Source organism: Trachypithecus francoisi, unplaced genomic scaffold (assembly GCF_009764315.1).
Source record: "Trachypithecus francoisi isolate TF-2019V2 unplaced genomic scaffold, Tfra_2.0 Lachesis_group15, whole genome shotgun sequence".
Classification (NCBI taxonomy): domain Eukaryota; kingdom Metazoa; phylum Chordata; class Mammalia; order Primates; family Cercopithecidae; genus Trachypithecus; species Trachypithecus francoisi.
In genome coordinates, this window is record NW_022681460.1 from 13,816,225 (window position 1) to 13,843,956 (window position 27,732).

Consider the following 27,732-nt stretch of genomic DNA (forward strand, 5'->3'; position numbering starts at 1 on the left):
GTTTTTACAACAGAAGAAACATGTGACAATCAGTGATTGCAGGTATTTAGTTCAAGGAACAAAACATGCAAACTCGCCTTTAAAATTGCCCTTTCAGTCACCACAGGTTATGCTCTCTTTTAGATTCTTAACATTTGTACTAATTCTAGCATACAGGAAAGCAACAGATAAGGGAAAAACAGTCTTCAAAGCTATGAGTAGATGCACTTCAGCTTTATCAGCTCTTTCAATGGAGAAGGTTAAAGTAGAAGGTAAGATCTAACAAAAAGTGATTTTAAGAGAGAGCCCTTTAAAAAACATTCTATAAAATTTGTCACTTAATTTATTCACTCACTTTACAAACATTTATTAAGTGTCAGAGTTTATGCTAAATGATAATGACATTGCTTTAGAAAAACTAGCTGATGGTTTTTTAAAAACATACAAATTTGTTTATGTGTGTATATATGTATATTGTTACAAATATAGAGTATACACATCCATAATTTATAAAATGATGTTGTTTTGAGTGTTATTCCTCGTTCTTAAAGTTGTAATGAAATTTTAAAAAATTAATCACAAAATTATTTAGATTTTATTCCTTGGAGTCTCCTTTTATAAAAAGCATCAATTTCCTTTACAAAATATAACTATTTTCTGTTGCAGTAGTAAATGCTATTTCAGTTACTAGGGCTTTTGTTAGGTTGTCATAGAACTAAAGTACTATAAGTTGGAAATGGATTAGCAAATAGTAAATACTGTTTTTGGATCAAAGCAAGTATAGCAAAACAGATTTCTTTACTCTGATTCAACATCAAATTGACAACCATGACCTGAGAAAGGGTTATCTTTTACTAGCTGCCACATTGGGGAAATAAATTTAATCCTTCATTTAAGTAGAGGAAAGAACTCATTAGAAATGTGGTACAAGTGGTTTCAGGATGATAAATCTCAAGTTACCAATTCCACTTTTAATGATTAGCTGCCTGTGCCTTGTATTTAATTAAAATGGTTATTTTAAATGCTTATATTTAATTTAAACATAATTAGCTAAAGTTCAATGTTACTGACTCATCCATTTTGAAATTAATTAATTTATAAAATAGTTCAAAAAGTGCTGTAAAATATTACTATTAAAATACAGCAGGATCAATCTGCATCTTTTGTTGGTTTCTGTTGTGGACTCCTAGTGAGCTGTTTACATTCGGTAGGACTGCAGGGTCTCTGGCATAGCTAATGTGTAATGAAATCAAATATTGATATGTCCTTGACATTTCCTTTGCACGTAGGATATATACTTTAACCTTCCAGGAAATAATAGTTCATAGCTAAGGATATGATTGTTTAAACTTTAAAGCGATGTAAGTTTTAGAAATTATTTTGGCCTTATTACATTTAGGAGAAACCACTGCTTTTAGCAAATGATTTATAAGTGTGTAACAATCAGTATGATAAAATTTCTTATGAGTCAGTCCAATAAATGTGACCAGAAGGTGTTTTCAAGGAAAAGTTCTGCTTTTAACTTGTATTTAAACAAACAGTTTAAATAGTGGGTAGTGATGTATAACAATGTTTCCTGGTCTATGGATTCTGAGGATATTCTGAAACACTCCTGTATCCATTTGGACGGGATTTCCTGGTGCAGTGAAAAACTATATCCATGAATGTCCTATAATCCTTAGTGTGCTTGATGGGAAAAACTTCTAAGCTGTGCACATTTGTCTATTAATGATGATTGCTGCCATTTATTAGGTACTGAATATGTATTAGGCACTGAACTAAATGTCTAATCAAATTGTATTCAGCCCATTTTACAGATGAATGAAGTGAGGCTTGGAGAGACTAAGGCATACATAATTTATACATATAATTTGTAAGTTATAGAGGCAAGACTCGAAGCCTAAATCCACAAAGCTGCCCCTTACTGTCTTCAGCTCCCATCTCAGAGAGCTAGGAAGGCATTCTCAATTGTGAGATGCTTGTAACTCCCACCTCCACCACCACCACAAACAACAACAAAATAGTTCTCCCTTGCAGTAATAGTGTAAATAAATGAAATGGTAAAAGTAACACATTTGGCTTGACTATTAGTAATTAAAATCTGTTGCCCCCAATCTTAGTGTCCTGTTACACAAATGTTAATATACGCAGAATTTTCTAATATTTTATTTAAACCTAGGCTTTCTATTCTTCAACAAACCTCTATAGTTGGGAAGATTTGTTCCCACCATTCTGTGACATTAGCTCAAAACTTTGCACAATCTCTACCCCTGACACCACCAACAACCTTTGGGGCATCTTAATTGTGAGCAGGCTATAAGGCTATAAAATCAGCCTCAGCTTACACATTAAGTAAGTTTTGCAGAATATTTCTTTCCTTTTCACACTAGTATTATTAGGTGGAATTCCAGGATGCCTTTAAGCTATGCTGTATCTCAATGACCACAACTGCCATCTGTTTCTGTTTCTTCCAATGAACGATATCCCCACTCAAAAGCTAGGCTTCAGTGTGTTTTCTGCAAAGAATATGAGTAACATACACAAATATTCCTCCTATTTAGATTAGACAGTATTAGGTAGTAATCAAAGCCAATTATGTACTGATTTTCGGTTTAACATTTCAACTATCAAACACTATCTTAACTCTGGACACCCTCAGAAGGTTCAAAGGATTGGAACCACTGCAAAGCAATTATAGCAGAGAAGACTTGTTGGAGGAGCTAGAATAGGTAAAAATACAGGCACATCTGCTTCGTAAGTCTTGCTCAGACCTTTAAATGCCATCTGTTTTCCCATTCTTTTCCAGCTACCATCTTCCCCTAGGCTAAAAGATTTTAAAATGACTTGGGGGAAGAAAAAACTTTGAGAAACTAGTTTGAGATTTTAATTCTGTATTTCATCTGTCAGACAGTGAAATGCAGTTAACCGCAGCAAGTGTTCCTAATAGATAAGGGAATTGTTGCTTCACATATAATTACATTGAGTCTAACAGTAGACATAGCCAACTATATCATCATCATACTATTAGAAGTGCTAGTAAGTCTGAAAAGAATCCATTTTGAGGAGGGTCAGAGCTACTTTTATTTTACTTCAAGCCAGGGTTATCATGGAATAAAACTGGTAATTCTTTTGGGGAACAATTTTTGGAATATAAAAAAAGTATTAAAGGGTAAATGAAACTAACTGTTGTGACTGGCAGTGAGTTCAGGCATTCTGTGTTCTTTTGTGTTTGCTCTGGAATGTTAAACAGGTCGGACTCTTTTTAAAAGAAAACATTTTATTCGGAACATTCTTCCATGAAAGCCTTCTTTGACAAAGTGTCATTTTTCGATATATTAGTACATGTCTGCCCACATTTTATATTCAAAAAAGGCTAGTAATGTTTTAACAACTTTTGACAAGCATGGGGAATTAAACTTCCACAGAATTGACTCTTTTAATGTAATGCTACAATCTATTTTATATTCTCGATTTTGCACTTCTTATGGCAGGCCACAACATTTTAAATTATGTCAACTTATAGTTGAAAAAAGTACAAAGAAATTAAAAATAAGTAATTACTTAACTCATCAATAAAATATTTTTAAGCACATAATTCTGAAATTTGTTGAGAAAAGGAGTTACAGATATAGAACTAAGTGAATTATAAATTAGTAATAAGAGATAAGTGAAAGAAATTTCTAATAAATTAGCTGAGGAATCTCAAGGAATTGAGCTACCTCTTAATTAAATTTAGCTACTAAATTATAGATTTCAAAATCAAATGCTGGCTGGACATGGTGGCTCATGCCTATAATCCCAGCACTTTGGGAAGCTGAGGCAGGTGGATCATCTGAGGTCAGGAGTTCAAGACCAGCCTGGCCAACATGGCAAAACCCTGTCTCTACTTAAAATATAAAAATTACCTGGGCGTGGTCGCGGGTGCCTGTAGTCCCAGCTATTCAGGAGGTTGAGGCAGGAGAATCACTTGAACCCAGGAGGCAGAGGTGGCAGTGAGCCAAGACTGCACCACTGCACTCCAGGCTGGGCAACAGAGCAAGACTCTATCTCAGAAAAAACAAAACAAAAACAAACAAACCAACAAAAAACCCAAAAACAAAATCAAATGCTTTGTTAACTGGCAATGCAGGCTCTGCCTATTGGAAATCTTACTTGGATACCTATAGGCACCTCAAACCAACACTTCAAAGACCTCTCTGGCTCCCCAAAATCACCCCTCTCCCTGATTGTGACCTTGCACGACTGGGGTCCTAATTGCTCCCCAGCTTCATCTGTCCCCACTCCACCCTGTCTGGCTCATTCATTCATCCAGAGCTGCTTTCAATGCCTTGAATACACTGGGCTTTGCTCCTCTGCCTAGATCACTATCCCAATCAGCCTGGCTAATTTCTCCTCTTCAGTCTCAGCTTGGATGTCACTTTCCTCAAGAAGATTTCTCTGGCAATTCTTTTTCCAGGTGCCCTTTCTCTAGATCCTTACAACCCTGTTCTCTCCAACCAAAATCCCTGTCACAGAGTGATGCGATTGTCTCTTTACTGGCCTGTAACCCCAACAGAGTGTAAGCAGCATAAGGGCTAAGACAATGTCTATCTTTTTACTGCTAATCTCCACAGCTTAGACCAGTGCTTGGAATATTCTAGATGCTCTCAAAAAAGCTTCTTTAAAAAGATTAATGAATCATTTAAGTGAGAAATTCATATATGATGAATGTGTTTCTTTTTTCTTTTTGGCAATAATACAAACTGTCAAATATAACCACATTTAAAAAAAAACTTACCTAAGTCGGTATGGGTTAACAATAATGTTCCCATTTGGTTATTTCATTTAGCTGGAACAAGTTTCTTATTTTGGTTTAAGACCTTTCTCATACCACCTATCTCCATAAAGAAAAATGCAGGCCGGGCATGGTGGCTCATGCCTGTAATCCCAGCACCTTGGGAGGCTGAGGCAGGCAGATAATGAGGTCAAGAGATCGAGACCATCCTGGCCAACATGTTGAAAGCCCGTATCTACTAGAAATACAAAAATTAACTGGGCATGGTGGTGCGCACCTGTGGTCCCAGCTACTTGAGAGGCTGAGGAAGGAGGATTGCTTGAACTTGGGAGGTGCAGGTTCCAGAGATCCAAGATCACGCCACTGCACTCCAGCCTGGCGACAGAGCGAGACTCTGTCTCAAAAAAAAAAGAAAAAGAGAAAAGAAAAGTGCAAGGTAGATAAGAGGAGAACTGAAGGATGTTAAGCTCTGGAATGCCACGCTAAGATTTGAGCTTAAGATACAGACTTCTAATGGTAACAGCAAAGGTGTATTGATGTATTAAAAGGGGCAGGAATAGTTTATGAAATCCAATGTATAACACCTGAAGTAGCTAAAGGTGTTGCTTGATATTGCTGTGTCACTATAATCACAGAACTTTAAAGGGGACGTTGTGATTGGAAAAGAAAATTTGAAACCAGTACCCATTAGTGGGTCAAGCAAATGAAGATGGAGAACAGGGCATCTTATGAATATTGTTATTATATCATAAAGAACTGGAATAATCAATATCCTCTTGAAAGAGACTTAAATCTAATGAAGCAGCTGTGGATAACTAAATTATGATTATGACAGATTCAGGGAATTGGTTCAGGGTTCTTTGCATCCAAAAATAAAAAAAGTAATCAAAGTGAAATTGCATTAGCTGACCTCCTCAGACCACCTCTGAAATACAGTAAGCATTTATTAAGAATACCCAAAACAACAGCATGACATAACTGCTTCTGTATTTCACAAATGCCTTTGGCTAAGGGGGAGGAGGGATGGAGTCAGGCGGGGGAGGGCACGTGATGGGGGAGGCCACAGGAGGAAGAGAAGAAGCTACTTGCACAAGGATAAGTGGAACTCCTATTTTAATAATTGCCACAGCAGTATTTTTCTTAAGTCAAGATTAACAATATGACGAGCTTACAGAATGTTATCATCCACAGCAAAAACAATATAAAAACGATTCTTATTCCCACATAAATTACTTAATACAACTGCTACTGGTTTTACAGATCAGTGCTAGCACTGATGGGCCATTCTATATAAAAGACATTCTTTCTCTGTATTCTTTAGTCTTCAGCTTTTGGTATTCCTTTGTCTCTTTAGTATACTCTTATTTCTTATCTTGAAGTATAATGAAATATTTCACTAGTAACATCCATGGAATTGTTTTCATTGGCTCTCTTCTGGGCCTCCTGAGGCCATCATATGAATGGTAACAAAAAACAATTTCAAGGTAATAATAATGACGAATAAATTAAAGCACAGTGTATATACAGTATCCATCAATAAACTTGTTTTACTGAACTGTATTTACTGAACTGTATTTTCATTTCAAGAACTGTTCTCCCCACCCCCACCCCTTTCCAAAATGCCTCTTTATAGCAGTTCTTATTTCAAAAGACTGCTTCGAATTGATTCTGAGGAATTTGAGTTCTCCACACTCTTTCCTGGCAATGTGCTTTTTCTCAGCTCAGCAGAAACAATGTGAAAACACCTGTCACAGTAATTTCAAATGTCTATCATCTACCAAGTTACACATAAGTGATCCACGGTTGCAATGTAGTCCTTGAATGAAGGACTTTCTCGAGAAAGACAAATGCTGTCGAAAACATAAATAGGTACCTTGTAAGAAAAAGCCACTTGTATCATTTGCAGAAACCTATAGTTTTTATTTTTATCTTTAAGCAGAGCCAAGCTAACATTTTTGAAAGAACTAAGTTTGCTTTTCGTTCACAACAAGCATTATGTATACATGCATGCTTATCTGCAGGTTTAGATGTCATTCAACTCAACTCCACGGGGTTGTGGCTGGAAATGGAGTCAGACTGGCAACAAAGCATTTACTGAATGCCTACTCAGGGTAAATGATTTTAAAAAAATCTACCTCTTCACCCCATGCTATCCCCCCAAAAACAAGGCAAGGTATAATTGTTGAACATATGCAGTATAGGTGTTCTAAAAAGCTCTGGAGTATAAATCTACTTCTATGTCCTATATACTCGTTCTTTTCTGTGGTCTTAGCTTAGATGCGAGTCACTCCCAAGAACTGGTCTGCTCCCCAGGTGATTCTGCAGCCACAGTTGGGAATCCTGCTCTTAAGCCCTCTTCTGCTCTGCATTTTAGCAACAAACTCCCTACCCACTTCCGGTTTTCAGTCATCTGTGCAACCTGCATTTCCTTCACATTCTTAGTCCTTTTACCAGGACTTGAAAATTAGTTTGTATTTCCCTATCCCATTTCCCTCTCCTGTCCTCAGAATTGCAATGCAATACTACCGTAGTTTGAATGGGCAGTGTCATACATTTTAACATCCAGATTCAAGGAGGCAAGTATGTATCAAAATAATTTTGCATTTTTTTATCCACAAGAATAACCCTTGAAATAGGCCTTTTGAGATGGGTTGCAATTTGTTAGGAAATAAATGATATGAAGAACAATGGAAACATATATTATGATAGCCATACCTTTTCCTCTTTTAAATTCAGTATATTTCAGACTTAAACCTATGGGAACATAATGCCACAGTATGATAATCACTCCAGTGTTCCTAAAGGCTTGACATTTTTTAAGTGTGTATGTAATATTCAGGTGGTGCTCAAATGGATCAACCACCCTGCTTCTGCTAATGCAAAGCATCTTCTGTGGTAGTGTGGCGAGGGTTAGCAATATCCAACTTGCAAAAGGCAATAAAGAGCACTCTTAAATGTGCCTTATTTCTAAACTACGGTGGCATATTATAGCACTCTTTGTCAGCACTTTATTGGTTTCACAAGAACAAAAACAAACACTGAGGTCTTTATTCTGAAATCCATTTCTGGAATTTATCTTACTAACAAAAGACAGTCCTGTGAGAGGTGTTCTAGTTACGAAGGAAGAATTTCCTTTTGTAGGAGTTTGTTATTTGAAAGGCTATATTTATTTGGTACTATAAATGTATAAATGTGCATTGAAGGCAACAAACTGTAAAATTATACCTTTTCCATGATCCATATGGTAAACCTAAAAGAAGGAAATTTACTGAAATAAGAATGTTTTTTCATAGCTGAGAAAAAGTAGTATATTTATGCATTTACATGAGAAGAGGAAAAGAAACTCAAAACTTTGTTTAAACATGAAAATTTTTTGGAATAAGTGTAGTTTGCTTTCAGCATCCAGCATTGTTTCTAGTGGTTACTTATTTACCACAATTGCTTATTCATTGATATTTTGCAAAAAGTCTTGCTCTTAACAATTTTTGGCTTTCTTTTATTTAAGCATACAAGGATAGGCAACTGTTCCCAGTGCTTCCCTTAGCTGCTCTGACTGCATTCTATATACATGAACAAAAGCTACCCCAAAACAATAAAGGAAAATCAGGCGTATTTCTAAAGCAACAAAAGAACAACCTGTTTTGCCACACTCTCACTACAGAGGCATCTCTTGGTAAATGGATTTTTAGATGTGAACACTGGTTTATTATTCATAACCAAATCCATTTACCAATCAGCCCTGCACATGGGTTAGAAAAGAATGAAAAATGTCATGAAGTACATAGTAAATGGCCACAAAACAAAGCAAAATCTAGCCTCTAATTATTTATGCAGCAAAAGTTCACTACTTTAACTTGCCTCCTTAATCCAAAGGAAAGATGAATGGTGACAAGGGAAAATACACACATAGGAACACTAGAAGGTTCCCAGAGCTGCCCTAGACAGGCTTCCACGAAGGTTAAGGAAGGGAGTGTGCAACTGGGCCCTCTCAGAAATGTGTCATTGTGAAGTTTTAATTCCCCAAGGTGTTTTAACACCTGTTTTCTTTTGTGTTAGGCTGAAATCTTTCAGAGACAAGGTTCAAGAGAGCAAGCAAAATATTACAGGACAATGGACAGATCAAGGTATACTCCTGTTTAGGCTAAGGAAGCTGGCTTTATATAAAGCCTTTCTTTTCAAAGGGGAGAGATGAGGGAGAAGAAAGCCTTTTAGAAAATAAGGGTGATAGCTTCTCTTCCTGGTTCTTCCTGGAGTTGGGAAAAGCTGGCTTGAGAGGGTTAAAAAGTAAAAAAAGAAGGGCGACAAGTAGCTTTTAAAAAATGCCATGTCAAGAGTAATACCATATATGTAACAAGCTATTTGACAGCATACATTTTCTTTGTCTCTTTTTCCATATAGGTAGCCACTCCCAGTCAAAGACTGCATGAGCTGCCCAGAGCAAGACTTTTTAGGATATGGTACACAGCTGGGAGCCTGCCAACTCCTGGTTTTGTCATTACCCTCAGAACCCCAGAATGTAAGTTCCATGAAGGTAGGTTTCTAAATATTTTTATTTGTTTTGCTCACTGCTGTATCTTTAGCACCTAAAATCTTGCCTGGCAGATAGTAAGCAAGCAATAAATATTTGGGGTATGAATAAATGAATGCCGTTCAGACCTCACATTCTCTAACTTTGGCAGCTGTATGTAGTTACCAATTCACTGAGATGTGAGCATATGCCAGACACTGTGCCAAATACTAATCATTTAATATCTAATAATTTAATCCTCACAACAACTATGTGACAAAGGCATTATTATCTCTACTGTAGGATTCATAAAGTACCCAAGTTAGAATGAGGGAGTTAAGCAGCTTAATTAAAATCCTGCAACTTGTAGAAGGAAGTTAACCTAGTTTAATTCCAAATTGACTTACTATGCTAAAAACCGATTCAATACTGCTTAGTCAATGACTCTGTACAGCATCAAAATTTCCTTGGATTTTGAACCTTGGCCTCTTGTAAACCCTTGTATTAGTCAGGGTTTTTTGTTTTTTGTTTTTTAGCAATGGAACTAATAGGAAAGGGAGTTTATTAAGGAGAATTGACTCACACAAACACAAGTTCAAGTCCCACGATAGGCCGTCTGCAAGCTGAGAAGCCAGTAGTGGCTCAGTCCAAGTCCCAAAACCTCAAAAGCAGGGAAGCTGACAGTGTAGCCTTCAGTCTGTGGCTGAAGGCCGGAGAGCCCCTAGCATACCATTGGTGTAAGTCCAACAGTCCAAAAGCTGAAGAATGTGGAGTCTCATGTTTGAGGGCAGGAAGCATCCAGCAGAGGAGAAAGACAAAGGCCAGAAGGCTCAGCAAGTCAGCTTCTTCCACCTTCTTCTGCCTGCTTTTTCTAGTTGTGCTGGCAGCTTACCGGATGGTGCCCACCCACACTGAGGGTGGGTCTTCCTGAAGGTGGGTCTTCTTCTCTCAGTCCACTGACTCAAACATTACTGTCCTCTGGGAACACCCAGAAACACCCAGAAACAATACTTTGCATCCTTCAATCCAATCAAATTGACACCTAATATTAACCATCACAATCCTGCTCTCTAACTCTGGCCATGGGGATCCTGTGCTGCACACAATGCAAACCTTGCTTCAACACTCCTATCTCCCCATGTATGTCATGCTGGTCAGGTCTTGCTCTGCTTGGGCTGCCATAACAATATGCCATAGATTGGGTGGCTTAAACAATAGGTATTTACTTTCTCATCATTCTGGAGGCTTGAAAGTTCAAGATCAAGGTGCCAGCATGGCTGGGTTCTGACGAGGGCTCTCTTCCTAATGCCCATCTATTCACTGTGTGCTTCCATGGCCTTACCTTGGTGTATGATTGTGGAGACTTCTCTCTCTTTATTCCAATAAAGCTACCAATCTATCAGATTATGACCACATCCACATGACTTCATTTAACCTTAATTAATTCCTAAAAGCTCTATCTCCAAATATGTTGCTGAGGTATGGTTTCAGCACATGAATTTTGTGGTACACAATTCAGTTCATAGCAGGTATCCCTCAGAGCTAACCTGTCAAGGACAAAAACAACCAAACATGTTCAATTTCTGTGCTTTAAGTGCATGATTCACTGTCATACTTGCTGTAGTAACTTTTGCCACCTTAGGGGCTTCTTGCAATATTTTGACCTCAGTAATTTAGAGAATCAATGTGCATATCTAGGTTAAATGTGTATTGGATTTGAAGAACTGTTAAAACTCTCTCTGTAGCCAAGTTATTCTGCTAACTCACTTTTCCAAAAGTAGTTCCTCAGGGGTTTCTTGATCTTTTCAGATCCTCACCCTAGCCATCACATTATCAGAGTTAGCATTGCAGAGGAGAACACAGACTCAGGGTGACAGACCTGAATCCTATCCTTCTTTCTATCTGTGTGAACTGGGGAACAATGTGAAAATCACAAAGTATATATTTTTAAGTTATTGTTTTCCTGAATCACCCAAACCATGGATATCTGATGTTGCCCAGAATGAAATTTCATAGCTACAATGTGGCTTAATATATTTTTCCAATGATCACTACATCTATATGCTATTTTCTTACTTATAACTGATATCCTGTTCTGAAGAGACAATGAACCATGAAGTTTACACAACTCTAAATTATTCTTTGAGATATTATAAGTGTTTCTTGGAATTTTCCAAATTGAATCTCAAAATCAGAAATATAGTCTGACCTAGTTATTAAAACGTTTCGTTATCACAGAGAAAAAAATAAAGCCTGTGACATGCTCTTGTTAGTAACAATAGTCTTGTTCTCTAACCTTGTATTAAGCCACTATTGGTGTGGTAGGACATCCTGAAGAAGAGCAGAGTACATGGTATCACGACCTATGCCAAGATTTCAAAATGTTGTAGATTTGGCCATTTTAGACATTACTAAAATGTCAAGGAGTTCTGGTGCAGCAGTATGAACTTTTAAAAGAGTGTTTTGTTTTCTGGCAAATATATACTTCCTGACTCATGAATATTCTTTTTTCAGGGAACTTAGCGAAGTGTGTGTATGTGCATGCACACACATAGACTATCTTGAATTGCAGTTTTCTGAAGGAGAGATATTTCCTTATATGTTTTCTTAGCTTTATATTTTAAGATATGATAATGTGTTTTTAATGTAAGATTAAAACTATTAAAATATAAGCATTTATAGTAAGTGCAAAGCCACTGTGTAAAACAGACTGAGAATGTATGCAAGTCATACATATTGCCATATTTATAGGAATTCTTGGAAATATTATAACAAGTTATTACTGTTAGTGTTTCACATAATTATTTATGAGTATAAAATATAAACTACTTATTTTGTAAAGAAGAGATTGATCATCCCTAAGCTGCTATCAGGTTCTACATTTAGACAATAATGGAATACTCAATTAGAAAAAGTAATCATTTTTTGCAATGTTTTCTTTCATCATTGAAAAAAGAAATTTAAAGTTTTCTGTTGTTGGGCAATGCTGAGATAACTACTTTCTTTAAAAGGTCAGGTTATGAGGAAAACATTCTAGAGAATAGTCATAGAAAATAAACCTGAAGATTTGAGTTCTTGCTTTGGCCCTGGAATTAAATAGCTCTGATACCTTAAGTAGATTACTAAATCTCCTGGAGCCTAAGTTTTCCTGTCTGCAAAAGGAGAGTATAAGAAGATTAGAGCTCTGAAGACCTTTAGGTTCTCCCAGTCTATAATTCTAGGTGGTTATTCCTGCAGTAGAATCAGTGGAATTAATCTCCATGAACAAAGACAGTAAAGGTTATCCCAGGTGAATATTATTCTACATGTGGTTACAGGGGCTAAGCTTGTCATTATGATGAAACAGCACATTCCAGGTGGCATCCTCCAGTTAGACCAGCCTGTGATGGTTAATTTTACTTATCACCTTGACTGAGCCACATGATGCCCAGGTGAAATATAATTTCTAGGTATGTGTGTGAGGGTTGAATTGGTGAACTCAGTAAAACAGATGGCCCCACTCAATGTGGGTGAACATTATCCAATTAGTTAAGGGTCTGAATAGAACAAAAACTGAGTGGGAGAGGATTTGTTCCCTCCTTGCCTGCCTGCTTGAGCTAGCATATTGTTCTTCTTCTGCCCTTGGACTGAGATTTACACCGTTGGCTCCTCTAGTTCTCAGGCCTTTGGACTCAAACTGGGATTACATCACTGGCTTTCCTGGGTCTCTGGTTGCAAACGGCAGATCATGAGACTTCTCAACTTCCACAATCTCATAAGCCAATGATAGGGTTTGGCTGTGTTCCCACCTAAATCTCATCTTGAATTGTAGCTCCAGTAATTCTCTCAGTTTGCGAAAGGGACCCAGTGGGAGATAACTGAACCACGGGGGGCAGTCTCCATCACACTGTTCTCATGGTAGTGAGTAAGTCTCATGAGATCAAATAGTCATATAAAGAGAAACCCCTTTTGCCGGGCTCTCATTTTCTTCTCGACTGCTGCCATGTGAGATGTGCCTTTGCTTTCTACCATGATTGTGAGGCCTCCCCAGCCACGTGGAACTATGTATGAGTCCATTAAACCTCTTTCTTTTGTAAACTGCCCAGTCTCAGATATGTCTTTATTAGCAGCATGAAAACAGACTAATACAGCCATTTCCTCATTTTATATAGCTATATAATCTCCTATTGGTTCTGTTTCTCTGGAGAGTACTGACTAACACAGAAACTGGAACCGAGAAGTGAGGTGCTATTGTAACAAACACCTACAAATGTGGAAGTGAATTGGGCAATGGGTAATAAGTAGAGGTAGGAAGAATTCTGAAGTGCTTGCTCTAAGAAACTGAGACGGTCATAAAGGGATTTTAAAAGGAGATTCTGGTGAGGGTTCAGGAGGGAAAAAGGAGAGATGTAGAGGAAGTTTCCATCTTATTAGAGAATACACAAATAATCATGTACAGAGTGTTGGTAGAAACACAGATAGTAAAAATGGCCATTCTGATGAAGTCTCAGCTGAAAATGAGGAATATGTTATTAAACAATGGAAAATAAGTGAGCTTTGTTGTAAAGCAGCAAAACACTTGCCTAAATTGTGTTCATGTTCTAGTGCCTCGTGGAAGGTAGAACCTGCAAGCAACGAAATAGGATATTTAGCTGAGAAGATTTCTTTTCTTTTTCTTTTTCTTTCTTTTTTTTTTTTGAGATAGAGTCTCGCCCTGTCGCCCAGGCTGGAGTGCAGTGGCGTGATTTCGGTTCACTGCAAACTTTGCCTCCTGGGTTCACGCCATTCTCCCACCTCTAGCTGAGAAGATTTCTAAGCAAAGTGTTTAAGCAGTGACTTGGTTCCTTTTGACTGCTTATAGTAAAATGTAAGTAGAGAAAAATGACTCGAAGACAGAATTATTAAGCAAAAAGGAACTAGAACTGAGGGATTTGGAAGATTCTCAGCTTCTCCATATGGCAAAAAATGAGAAACCATGTTCAGAAGAGAGTACTGTAGATATGGCCAAGAGACTGCTCAGTAAGGAGATTAGTATGGGTGTGAACCATGGACTTAATTAGCTATCCCAGTAAAGCAACTGCCAATCTGAACTAAAAGAGAAAGAGATGGAAAGAAATGAAGGAAGGCATCAGACTTCTGGGAGTTCACAGGATGTGACCATAGAGATATTTGGCTATGAACATGGTCTATTTTTCAAGGGAAGAATGAGGCCAAAAGTGACTCAGAAATTATCAGGGCTGCTTCCCTGGTTTCAAAATGAGGGGCCATTGCCTTGTTTTCAATAGGCAATAAGATCTCTGTCCAAAGCTGTGGAGGCTCATTCCCTGCCAGGTAGAACCATGGGGAGAGGACTGCTACCCCAGTGGGGCCAAAAGGTGGGATTGCTGACCAAGTGGGTCTGGAAGGCAGAGTATAGAGCTAAAGATGATTATTCTCCAGCCTTAAAGTCTTCTAGAGTTTGCCTTAATAGGTTTTGGACTTGCCTGGGACTTGTTACCCCTTTCTTCTTCCCCATTTCTGTCTTTCAAAATGGGAATGCATATCCTGTGCCTGTCCTATTATTGTATTTTGGAAGCACATAACACGTTTGGTTTTACTGGTTCATAGCCAGAGAAGAATTTTTCCTCAAGTGAATCATTACTTGAGACTCACCCAAATCAGATTTAGATGATATTTAGATGATGCCCTGGACTTTAGACTTAGGAGTTGAAGCTGGAACAAGGTAAGACTTCTGCATCTGTTGGGATGAAATCAATGTATTTTGTATATGAAACAGGCATGAGTTTTGAGGGGATAAGGGTAGAATGTTATGGACTCAAAGTTTGTGCCCCTCCCCCAAACTCATACGTTGAAATCCTAGCCCCTAATATAATGCACTGAGCTTTGGGGGAAATAATTAGGTCATGAGAGTGGAGCCGTCATGAATAGAATTAGAACCCTCATAAAAATTCCCCCAGAGAGCTTTTTCTCCCTCCTTCTGCCATGTGAAGACACATCAAGAAGTCCCTAAGCCAGGATGACGGTCCTCACCAAGAACCCAACTCTGCTGGCACCTTGATCTTGGACTTTTTTTTTTTTTTTTGAGATGGAGTCTCGCTCTGTCGCCCAGGCTGGAGTGCTGTGGCCGGATCTCAGCTCACTGCAAGCTCCGCCTCCCGGGTTCAGGCCATTCTCCTGCCTCAGCCTCCCGAGTAGCTGGGACTACAGGCGCCCGCCACCTCGCCCGGCTAATGTTTTATATTTTTTAGTAGAGACGGGGTTTCACCATGTTAGCCAGGATGGTCTCGATCTCCTGACCTCGTGATCCGCCCGTCTCGGCCTCCCAAAGTGCTGGGATTACAGGCTTGAGCCACCGCGCCCGGCCGATCTTGGACTTTCAGCTTCCAGAAATATGAGAAATAAATGTTTGTTGTCTACACCACTCAGTTTATGGTACAGGCATACCTTGTTTTATTCTGTTTCACTTTATTGCACTCCACAGATAAGCATTTTTTACAAATTGAAAGTTCATGGCAACCCTCCATCAAGCAAGTTTATCTGCACCATTTTTCTAACAGCATGTGCTCGCTTCATGTCTCTGTGTCATAATTTGGTAATTCTCACAATATTTCAAGCTTTTTCATTATTAATATATCTGTTATAATAACCACTGTCTCTTTCTTTCTTTTCTTTTCTTCCTTCCTTCCTTCCTTCCTTCCTTCCTTCCTTCCCTTCCCTTCCCTTCCCTTTTCTTTCTTTCTCTCTCTCTCTCTCTCTCTCTCTCTCTTTTGTCTTGACCTGTGACTGAGGCTGGAGTGCAGTGGTGCAATCCCAGCTCATGAAACCTCAAACTCCTGGACTCAAGTGATTCTTCTGCCTCAGCCTCCTGAGCAGCTGGGACTACAGGCACACATCACCTTGCCAAACTAATTTTTGTTAGTAGAGACAGGGTCTCCCTATTTTGCCCCAAGCTGTGATCTGTGATCTTTGATGTTACTACTGTAATTATTTTGGGGAACCATGAACCATACTGATATAAGGCAGAGAACTTAATCAATAAATGTTGTGTGTTCTGACTGCTCCAATCACTGGCCATTCCCGCTATCTCACTTCCTCTCCTTGGGCCTCCCTATTCTGTGAGGCACATTAGTATTAAAACTAGGTCACTTAATAACCCTACAGTGGCCTCTAAGTATTCAAGTGAAAAAGTCATCTTTCACTTTAAATCAAAAGCTAAAAATGATTAAACTTAATGAGAAAGACATGTCAAAAGCCAAGATAGGTCAACAACTACACTTCTTCCACCAAACAATTAGCCAGATTGTGCAAGTAAAGGAAAAAGTTCTTCAAGGAAATTAAAAATTGCTACTGTGGTGAACGCATGAATAATAAGAAAGTGAAACAGCCTTATTGCCAATATGGAGAAAGTTTGATTGATCAGGAGAGAAGATCAAACTAGCCACAACCTTCCCCTAAGTTAAAGCCTAATCTAGAGAAAGGTCCTATCTGTTTAATTCTACGAAGGCTAAGAGAGGGGAAGAAGCTGCAGGAGAAGAGTTTAAAGCTAGCAGAGGTTGGTTCATTAGGTTTCAAAACAGAAGGTCTCTCCATAACATAAAATTCAAGGTGAAGCAGCAAGTGTTGATATAGAGGTGGCAGCAAGTTATCCAGAGGACCTAGCTAAGATAATTAACGAAGGTAGCTATGCTAAACAACAAATTTTAAATGTAGACAAGACAACCTTCTATTGGAAAAAGATGCCATCTAGGACTTTCATAGTTAGCGAGAAGACAATGCCTGGCTTCAAAGCTTCAAAGACTAGACTGACTCTCTTATTAGGGGCTAATGACTTTATTTTGAAGCCATAGTAGCTGATGACTTTACACCGAAGCCAATGTTCATTTACCATTCTGAACATATTATGGCCCTTAAGAATTATGCCAAATCTACTCTGCCTGTGCTCTGTAAATAGAACAACAAATTCTGGATGACAGCACCTCTGTTTATGACATTGTTCACTAGATGTTTTAAGATCACTGTTGAGATTTACTGCTCAGAAAAAAAGGTTCCTTCCAAAAGATCACTGCTCACTGGCAATGCACCTAGTCACCCAAGAGTTCTGATGGTGACGTACAAGGAGGTTAATCCTGTTTTCATGCCTGCTAACACAACATTCATTCTGCAGCCCATGGATCAAGGCGTCACTTTGACTTTCCAGTCTTATTAACTAAGAAATACATTTCATAAGGCTATAGCTGCCATACATACTGATTCCTCTGATGAATTCAGGCAAAATAAATTAGAAATCTTCTGGAAAGGAGTCACTATTACAGATGCCATTGAGAAAATTCATGATACATGGGAGGAGTTCAAAATATCAACATTAATGAGTTTGCAAGAAGTTGATTCCAACCCTCATGGATGACTTTGAGGGGTTCAAGGCTTCAGCAGAGGAAGTAACTGCAGATATGGTGGAAATTAGCAGGAGAACTAGAAACAGAAGTGGAGCCTGAAGATGTGACTTAATTGCTGCAATTTCACGATCGAACTTGAACGGATGAGGAGTTGTTTCTTATGAATGAGCAAAGAAAGTGGATTTTTGAGATGAAATCTGCTCCTGCTGAAGATGCTGTTAACCTTGTTGAAATGACAATAAAGGTTTTAGAACATTACATAAACCTAGTTGACAAAGCAGCAGCAGGGGCTGAGAAGACCGATTTGAGTTTTGAAAGAAGTTCTACCCTGGGTAAAAGGTGTATCAAATAGCATCACATGCTACAGATAAATCTTTCATGAAAGGAAGAGTCTATCGATGTGGCAATTTTAAGAAACTGCCACAGTTACCCAACCTTCAGCAACCACAGACCTGCCCAGTCAGCCATCATCAACATCGAGGCAAGACCCTCCACCAGCAAAAAGATTAGGACTCACTGAAGGTGCAGATGATCGTTAGCAATAGATTACCTTTAATTAAAGTACGTACATTTTTTAAACATACTGCTATTACACATTCAATAGACTACAGCATTGTGTAAACTTAACTTTTGTATGTATTGGAAAACAAAAAATTCATGTGACTCACTTTATCATGGTGTTCTGCAACGGAAACTGCAATATCTCCAAGGTATGCCTGTACTTTGTTATGGCAGCCCGAGCTAACTGATACAGCCTAGCAGACACCATAGAAGCTAAAAGCTCAGATGGGGTAAGTTGACACTTATCCCATAAGGTGCTAGGATGTCACTCTCTCAGGGAAAATTTTTTTGGCCACCTTCTACACTAAGCCACATCTCTTTTTATAGGGGCTTATACAATTTTGAACAAAAAATTTCTGCCATAGCATTTAGCACAATTGAGTTACATGTTTACATAACTGTATCATATCTGTCTCACTGTTGGGGTGTAAACTCCCAGACAACTAAGTCTAAGCAAGGTTTTAAAAACATTTGGTCTTTATTTTTTCAAGGTGACAAATGAACATATCTTAAACGGATAGAGCTACAGGGCTTATTATGGAAAACAAGAGCTCCCTGTCTCCTCCAACACCATTTTCAGCTCTCCAGAAGCAACTACTTAAAATTCTTCTAGCTGAATATTGTGGCATTTTTTATTATCTTTATTAATGTCATGCTTATATTACTTTCAAGTGGGTCTTGAAATTTTGGCTTTAGGCATTGATTATTGGTGTCACTCTTGGAAGAAAAGGCTTTCGTTCTTTTTTTCACACTCTCCCTACACTTATCATGCCAGCACTTTCTGTCATCCTATTCTCTCGGTATAGTTGGGTCAGTAGTGATTATTATAACTCTTATTAATACAGTATTATTGCCATGTAGTACCATTCTCATCTGAGTCACACAGCATTAGGTTTTCTGTTAACTTCCCTCTCCTGGAGAAATCTCTTAGAGCCTTCTGCCTGTTTCCATTCAGAACTAGCTGATGCACAGATGTCATCCTAGGGTTATCCATGCTTTCTCTTGGATTAAATCCCATGTTTCTTGATTCCTTAAATCATATATATTCTACTTGTTTTGTTGTTGTTTCTCTCCTGTTTGGTGAAGTACACCCTGTAAGGGCATCTTGAGAAAGGGTGTATATAAGGTAACATTTTCTGAATCTTATGTATATAAAAACATGATATTGTGAGATATGTCTACCCTCTGAAATGATCAATAATACCATTTAGTATAGATGTAGGTTAGAAATATTTTTTTCTTCTGAATTTACTCTGTATTGCTATTGAGAAGTCTGACACCATTTGATACTTTATTCACTTAATGAAATCTGCATTTTTGCTCTAGAATTTAACATTTTTCTTTGTCCTCAAGTTGTAAGATTTCCTAATAAATGTGGTCTATTTTTATTCAGTGTGCTGGGCACTTCATGGTCCTCTCAGTTGGGAAACCCTAGTTCTCTAATTCTGAGAATATTCCTTTGATGATTTTTCTCCTCCATTAAAAAAAATTCTTATACTGGGGAATTCTTATTATTCAGAAATAGGATCCTTGGACTAATTTTTAAAAATCTCTGGCACACGCCTGCAATCCTAGCACTTTGGGAGGCTGAGGCGGGCGGATCACGAGGTCAGGAGATTAAGACAATCCTGGCTAACACGGTGAAACCCCGTCTCCACTAAAAATAATAATAAAAAAAAAACTAGCCGGCCGAGGTGGCGGGCGCCTGTAGTCCCAGCTACTCCGGCGGCTGAGTCAGGAGAATGGCGTGAACCCGGGAGGCGGAGCTTGCAGTGAGCCAAGATCGTGCCACTGCACTCCAGCCTGGGCAACAGAGCGAGACTCCGTCTCAAAAACAAAAAACAAAAAACAAAAAACTCTGCTATTTTCCATCTCTTTATCATTTTGCTAAAATGCCTCAACTATATCTTTACTTTTATCTTATATTTAGTTTTCCATTTCCTCTATTATACTTTTATTTTCCATGCATATTTTTCTTTTGTTTTCTGAATGTGCCTCTTTTGTACCATATTCTTTTTCGGCTGAGGCAATATCTTATCTTTTCACATAGTTTCTGTTTCCTGCATGGTGTTTTTGTCTGGTTTTGTTTGTCAAATTAGATGCTTTCTTTAAACATGTGTTGATCCACTATTATCTACTCATTTTTGAATAAAGAACTTGTGAGTGTGCAAGAAATGGGTCAATTGTGCTCTCATTCCAGGGTGATCTGGCTGGGCTGTTTCCTTAGGGAATCCCTTATCTTAGTATCCTTAGGTTTTTCATTTTGAACTGACCAAATTTCCCAAAGAAAACTGATTGAGTATCCTTCCTCAAGAAATCGGATTGACAGGATTCTCTAAGTCCAGTGAGGAAGAAAGCTGTGAGTCTCAACATTCTGTAGCAAAACTCTTAGTTACATCCACTATTTTCAGTTTGGTACTTTGTTTACTCTTCCGCCTAATGATTCCAAGTTCATTGACTCTATTTTTCCCTAGTCATGGAACAAAACTTCAGTGTCCCAGCTACATGGAGGAGTGGGAGATAGAGGGTGTCTAGTTGCTCTTAATCAATCTTCCTGTTATTAAGCTTATCCTTGCTTTGCAGTTCCAGAGATACACAGTGAGGCCATTTCCTAAGCTGGAAGTCCTTTGGTGGAAACTGGATTGCATCTGGACTTTCTCCACTTCTGGTTTTAGAATTCAGCATTTTGGGGTTTCCAAATATTCATTTCCATGATTACATCTGCTTTCCAGCTTAAATGATTTGTTGTTATTGTCTCCTAGTGCGTGCATTTTGGCCTTACACGTTATGTGCCTTTTAAAAAAATAAACCCTTTTAAAAGTCATTTCACTGGGACTGGAAGGTAGTTAATGCACCATGACTACCTTGCTTATGATGGCATCCTCAGAATAGAGTGCAGTGCCAGGGATTTAGAAGGTCCCTGGTAAGTATTTGTCAACTGAGTGAAAGAATCATCACGATGTATAATTCTTTTCATTCTCCTTATGTGAATAAGGTTTCACCAATTAAGCAAAGTCTCTGTATGGGTCCTATGTATATTTCTCCCAATATTAAGATATTACATATTCTTTGCTATCTTAACATAAAGCTGTGCATGGAGCTCTTGGTCTTTTAGAACTTCGCTATTGTGAAGATAACTTTTTTGCATGAATGCACTATCTAGACTGAAACAGAATACCAGACTCCAACAATGCCAAGAGCTTCTCTGGCTGTTATTGCCATCTGTCCTGGTTTCCACTTAACATGTATATTAGTTGTTTGAATAGATTCTTGGGTGGTGAAGGTCACTTTATTGCAGCCCTTTGAATACAGGGTCATCATGAATAACCTCAAACTGCAGCTGTGGCCAAAGAGAAAATGACTTCAACTGTTGACACATGTCCTTGGTACAGACTTAATGGTGGTCTAATAATATTAAGTATAGAAAATATGGGACAAAGAAAAACATAGACTCACAAAAGGATCCCACTGCATATATCCTGACGGTTTTTCCTCTTATGGGAAGTTCTTCACAATGTATATTCCATGTATGTGTGCGCGCTCTCTCTCTTTTGATCTCTCTCCTTATGTTATTTTCAATTACAGAGTAATCATTACTATAAAATGAAAATATTCTTAAATGTATAATTATTGTCACTCGATTCTGCCTTATTGGCTATTAAGACAATACTATACAATTGGACTTTTTACTGTGCTTGAAGAAAAAACACATGAAAATAGGCCACTTGCTTTATTAGAGAAATAGGTGAACAGGTAACTACACACTATACTTATTTGTTCTGAAATAAATGTCATGTTAGGGCCAGGAAAAGACGACTTGAGAAGCAAATTCTATGAGAAGCAGTGTTGAGGCAGGTAATTCCCAGGCTTTGAAAATGAAACAATGGATGCTGGCTAAGTGGCAGAGACTTTATCTTCATTTTGGTTTCAGCATTAAGTTGAGTGAAGATAATCTTCAGGTGAAGTCAAATATCCATGTCGTCAGGGCCTTGCAGTGTCAGAAGCTGGGGCTTGACAGTTACTCTGGGCTGTGTGTGGAAGGAACTATTTTCTGAGGAAATGTTTGGCCCTATCCACCATGGTCCCCCTGGCCCATCGCCATTCTAGATTCTATTGACCATCTTTGAGGCAGACCGCTTGATTAGATTCCTTAGTTTCTGCAAGCAAAATATAACCCTATTCTCATTTAATTGATCATGAAGACGTATGTGTCTCACCAACACAGGCATTTAAATTTCCGTTTCCTCCAAAGGTTGTTACCTTGAATTCTGTTGGCAAATTGTTCCCCAAAGCCAAAGGTAACATATACATTTTAATATTTTATAGAAACAGTTATCTGTTCTTCAAGACAGAAAATATTTTTCTGTTACTAACTTTAAAATTGAATGTGTCATGCAATCCTTATATAAGAAACAACATAATGTAATTAAGCAACATAATGGATGTTATTTTGAACCAGGGTTTTAAAACATGGAGAAAGGTTTTTCATAGGGTTTTCTAACACTTCATTAAGTGGAGGGCATGGAGTTATAAGAATTTTTGAAAGCATTTTTTTGTTGAGATTTAATGTATGCATATAAATTTCTAAGTAACTTGATGATGGTTGAGTGTTCTAAGCACTTTGCAAACAGAACTCATTTAATCATCTTAATAACTGTAAGACATAGATACCTATCGTCCCATTTCACAGATTAGAGAACTCTCTCACAGAGAAGTATCTTTCTCAACATTACAAAGCTGTTAAGTGGCAAGAATACAAGGCCAAACCTGTCTATTTAAGGTGCATTCAACTTGGTTTTGCCTAGCTTTTTAAAATTTCATTTTAATCACCTCTTCCACCCAGGATTTGTTGAAGGAATTTGAATAATGATACATTCAAACTTTTCAAAACAAGGCTTTGTCTTGTCAAAATTACAAGACAAGAGCCAACTGTCTTGTAATTCTAAAGTGTTAACTAAAAAAGGCAAGACCCAGGGAAAAGGGTAGCACTCCATTTTGGAAAATTTAGCAGACTCAGAGGTAGGACCACATATGATTCAGCTAGAGACCTCAGAACTATACAATTTGGGGAAAATTGATCCTAGAGTCACAGTTTCTACCCTAGGGTTATAAAGTAAAAAGAAATAAGATACTCTAATGTCAGTCAAAATATATATAGGCTACTACAGTTTCTCTGAAAGACGTCATATGACGAGCTTCTATGAAACAGAAAGAGATTTTATTATTTTCCCCAACTGTATATCCATGCATTTCATAGGAGGTTATTATAATCTAAGTGTTTATTTCATTTCTCCCACCTGCCCCCACCTTTTTAAACGTTTAACTTAATCAGAGCATGGGTGTATATCTGTGGGATTTTTTTTTCTTCTTTTTCAGGTTCTGTCATGCTATCATCACAGCAGCTTTATCAAACCAGGACTAAATGGTTAATATCCTGTTCACCCATTCATGGAGCACTTTAAATTAGCAAGCTTCTATTAATCACTAATGGGTGGAACTCTGGAGATGAAAGCTACCTGCTTCTTAAGCAGCACTGGTGGAAGACAAACATATGAACAAATGCACGGATACACACACACACACACACACACACACCACACACACACACACACACACCAGTGTTATGGGAGCTAAAGAAAAGAAGAGTTATAATTCTGCTTAGAAAAGTCAGGGAAGTCCTCATAGATGAGCTGATATATGAACCACATTTTGAAGGATACGTAGCGAGCCAAAAATGGACCTGGTGAGTAACGGTTATTATTGATAAAAAGAAAACCTCGCAAAACAGAGTTTGGTGTGTCAGGACTACAATGGCTGTGGCATAGGCATGTACAAGAAGCAATGTCACATGAAGGTTAAGATAATAGACTCTGGCATCATTCTCCCTGGTATGAACCCTGGCACTGACCTTGAACAAATTCATTGTTAATTTCTTTGTGACTTAATTTCCTTCTCTATATAATAGGAAAAGAAACAATATCTAAACTGTAGAGTTTTTAAGGGTTAAATGAAATACTACTGTAATGCCTGGCACATAATAAACACTTAAAAATGTTAACTATCAGTAGTATTATCCCCAAAAGACAACTACTTCTTGAGTAATCAGTATCACTATTATGAGAGAAATTTCCCCCACATGTGTCTTCACACTAACAATAAGCAATATTAGATTACGGTTGTACATTCCTTTGGACAGGTACTCTCTTCTACAAGTCAGAAATCTATTCCTGGGGGTAGCTTCCAAGTCATATATTCTGAATGGTGTCTGAATAGCTGTTTCACAGCCCATCTAAGCATTCAGGTCTCCTAAATTATGAAGTAAGTTGATAAATGGACATATAAAGGTAAGTGCAAGGAACATACTGTCACTAGATACCTTACGTACATACCTGTGGAGGAGACATGTATTCATCAAGATACATAAAGTTTATCTTTTGAAGAGAAGAGAATCACATTGAAAGAAACATGTTATCATTTGCGCTGGAAAACTCAGAAATCAGTCCTCTAATTTCAAGTGATTTGACACAGATATCTTTTGCACTGACTAAATCTGGGCATTTGAATGCAAGAAAGACCCGAAGAAATTAATTTCCTAAAAGCTAGCTCCCTTTAGCGGAATAATATTAAATAATTATGATCACTTCATAAATAAAAATAAAATTCTAAGTCTGCCTCCAACTAGATGAACGAACCCCCTGTTGGCCAAAGGGAAATCAGAGAAATCCTGGAAGCTGAGTTCCTGGCCATGACAGGATGGGAGGTAGGACACACTTTGTCACGTTGTAGTCTCTTTGTTACGTTGTAGTCTCTTTGTTAACTGCCTTTAGGCTTTCTTATGTAAGGGCTAAACAGAAACCAGCCCTTTCAAAAGACTCCACTGCTATTTCAACCAACTGCCTTATTGGTGGCTCTCCCTTTTGTGGTTTTGGCACAACAACCAACCAGCATTTCTTTTTGATAAAGGAGCACTCACCACGGAGTGGTTCTGGCCAGTCTGTGGAGGATACACAGTGAGAGTTTTCGTGTCCCCTGCTTTACCCTTTGACATCAGAGGGTGGAAAATTCTACCCCTGGATCATGCTAATGCTGCCATTTTTCGAACATGGGTCCCATGGAGAGGCATGAAGCTCAGTTGCACATGGGCAGGTCTCTCCTTTCATGAATATTTATGACTCTGCCTATAGTTTATTGAATATGCATATTTGGCCACCTCATTCAGCATAAATCCCCATCCTATTTGTCTCACCCTTGAAGCAGTCTGTTTCTTGCTTCTGGCCGGAGGCTGCGCCTCCCAGTCTATCAGAATAGCCACCTTGCAGGCTGCAACCCTTTATAAGCAATAAAGCTCTCCTTTCCACTTGGATGAACCTTGTCATTCTTCAGCTGACCTGCTTCAATAGATACCACTGAAAGATACAAAGAAAGTGGGCAGGGCACATAACCTTGATGTTTAGATTCCACATTCCACCACTTTACAAGAGAGTTTTAAGTCATTATGAAGTCCAGAGAGCCACTAAGGAACTGCTGTTTGGATGATGTCAGCAGATTTAGAGGGAGCTATTTCCCCAGAGATGACCAAGTTCCACAGTCAAGAGATCTTTTCTAGTTTTCTATGTCAGGCCATCTGGGAAAGGGAAAAATGATCATTTTGGTGAAGGGAAGTTGCAGCTAGAAGCAAATAAATCCTGTATACAGGATAAAATGAGATATATGAATATAAGTCAAACTAAAGAGCTATAGAGATACCAGACCTACTGCTCATGTCGCTAAGCAGTTAAATGTGTGTATTCAGCTGTTGTAAGCCAAAAGAGAGTGGTGAGGTCAGGCTTGGAGTGTGCCTGCCCCAGTAAAAGAAGGACAATTAAAAAAAACTGTTAAAGCATTGCACAAGCCACACTAAATACACCTGTTTCCAGGACCAGGATTCTATCTGTTTTATAATCCTGTGGGCTCATGGCCTCGGGCCTATGGTGAGAGGGGAGAAATCACACTGTGGGGCAGAACTGATAATATCATTTGTTAATAAACATGCAATTAGGTAGATAAACGGAAGGAATAGAATTTATAGTTGTATGTCCTCAGGAAGGATAAGGGTGAACTTCAGTTGGAGAGAAGAGAAAGGGGGAAACCAGTCAAGCAGGCATTTAGGGTGGGTCCTTGGTTGAATTCTTTCATACAAAAGAATAGCCTGAAAAATCAAGCTGCAGGTACAGATAAGGGAACTTGTACAGAGGGGCTTGCCTAAGACACGCCTTCAATGGAAAATTCCATCCCCTAATACAAGCGCAGTAAGGGAAGCAAAGCAATATGGAGTAACTCAAGCTAAGGGCCTGTATGCACACTAGGAGAACAGAAGTGGAGCTACCAGAAATTCATGGCTTATGCAAATGAGACACCCAGCCCTCCTCAGTTTCTTATAAAAGTCTTTGCACACAACTGTAAAAATGGCAGCCCTCTTCCCGGTCCCATCTCCATGGCAGAGAGCTTTCTTCTTGCGCTTAGTAAACTTTCGCTCCAACCTCACCCGTTGTGTCCACACTTCTTAATTCTCTTGGTTGTGAGATGAAAAACTCCGTGGTGCATTGGCGAGACTGTAATAGTAAGATCTACATTAAATTAGGGAAATTACTATGGGGGTCTATATTCTATAGCTTTGCCAGTTTGTTCTTAGGATTTTCTGTTTTGCCTATGAATTGGGGCGCAGGGAGAGGGAGTTGAGCAAAAAAGCAAAAAGATTTTTCCATGCTGGTCCTTCCACTGAGTGGGGCTTTTGTAAAATAATGAGATATTACATCCTTATGGTAAGTTCTTTCAGCTTACTTAACTTCTTTGTGTTTACTCTTTGAAAGGGCAAACAGATAACGTACTGCCCAAATTCTAAGGACAAAACCAAATACACAGGGAGTGGCTCTCGTGAAGTCTCCTCCATTACTTGCCTAAAACTCAATTATTAGCATCATTGTAAGCACCTTTTAGCCAGGTTGGAGCTCCACAAAAAAAAGACCTAAAATTCCATAGGAGTAGAGTCTTAGCCTAGGAAGTAAGAGTCACTTGATATAGAATTTAAAATGTGTGATGATAATAAGCTATATGATTATTTTTTGAAGTTACTGTTTAATGTTATTTTGAAAGATTTTGTTTTTAAAGGAGGGGATCTGGTGTCATTAGGAAGGAGAAACTAAAGTATGGGCAAGTTTGTAAATGGAAAAAAAAATTAAACATTGGGTGAAAAGAACAATGAATGAGGAAAAAATTCTATTGAAGGGTAAAGAAGCAAAGATGCAGTGTTGCTTTTTTGGTAGTTGTTGCCTTGAAAAGACAAGGTAAGTTTAGTTTCAGGATGGAGACAGCCCAGGACTCCAGGGCTCCAACCAGTAGGTGAAGAACCAGTCATTTTTGGTTAAAATGAGAAGAGACCTCTCTATTCCATGGAACAGTGCTTTCTTTTTGTTGTTGTTGTTCTTGTTGTTTTTAATGATACTTTATTTTTTGGATAGACAAATGAATGAACTGACACAAAATCACTTACCAAGTTCTTG

At 38.3% G+C, this 27,732-nt stretch overlaps 1 protein-coding gene and 1 long non-coding RNA gene across 4 annotated transcripts in view; one reads left to right on the forward strand and one right to left on the reverse strand.

Moving 5' to 3' along the window:
* The window catches only part of HS3ST5 (heparan sulfate-glucosamine 3-sulfotransferase 5), a 290,237-nt gene that overhangs the window by 115,631 nt on the left and 146,874 nt on the right, over nucleotides 1-27,732 (reverse strand). The gene's annotated exons all lie outside the window — the stretch shown is intronic.
* On the forward strand, nucleotides 94-27,726 carry LOC117096955. The gene is made up of 4 exons (XR_004442737.1): nucleotides 94-251; nucleotides 8,810-8,877; nucleotides 9,152-9,284; nucleotides 23,570-27,726. It is a non-coding gene; the product is annotated as an uncharacterized LOC117096955 (long non-coding RNA).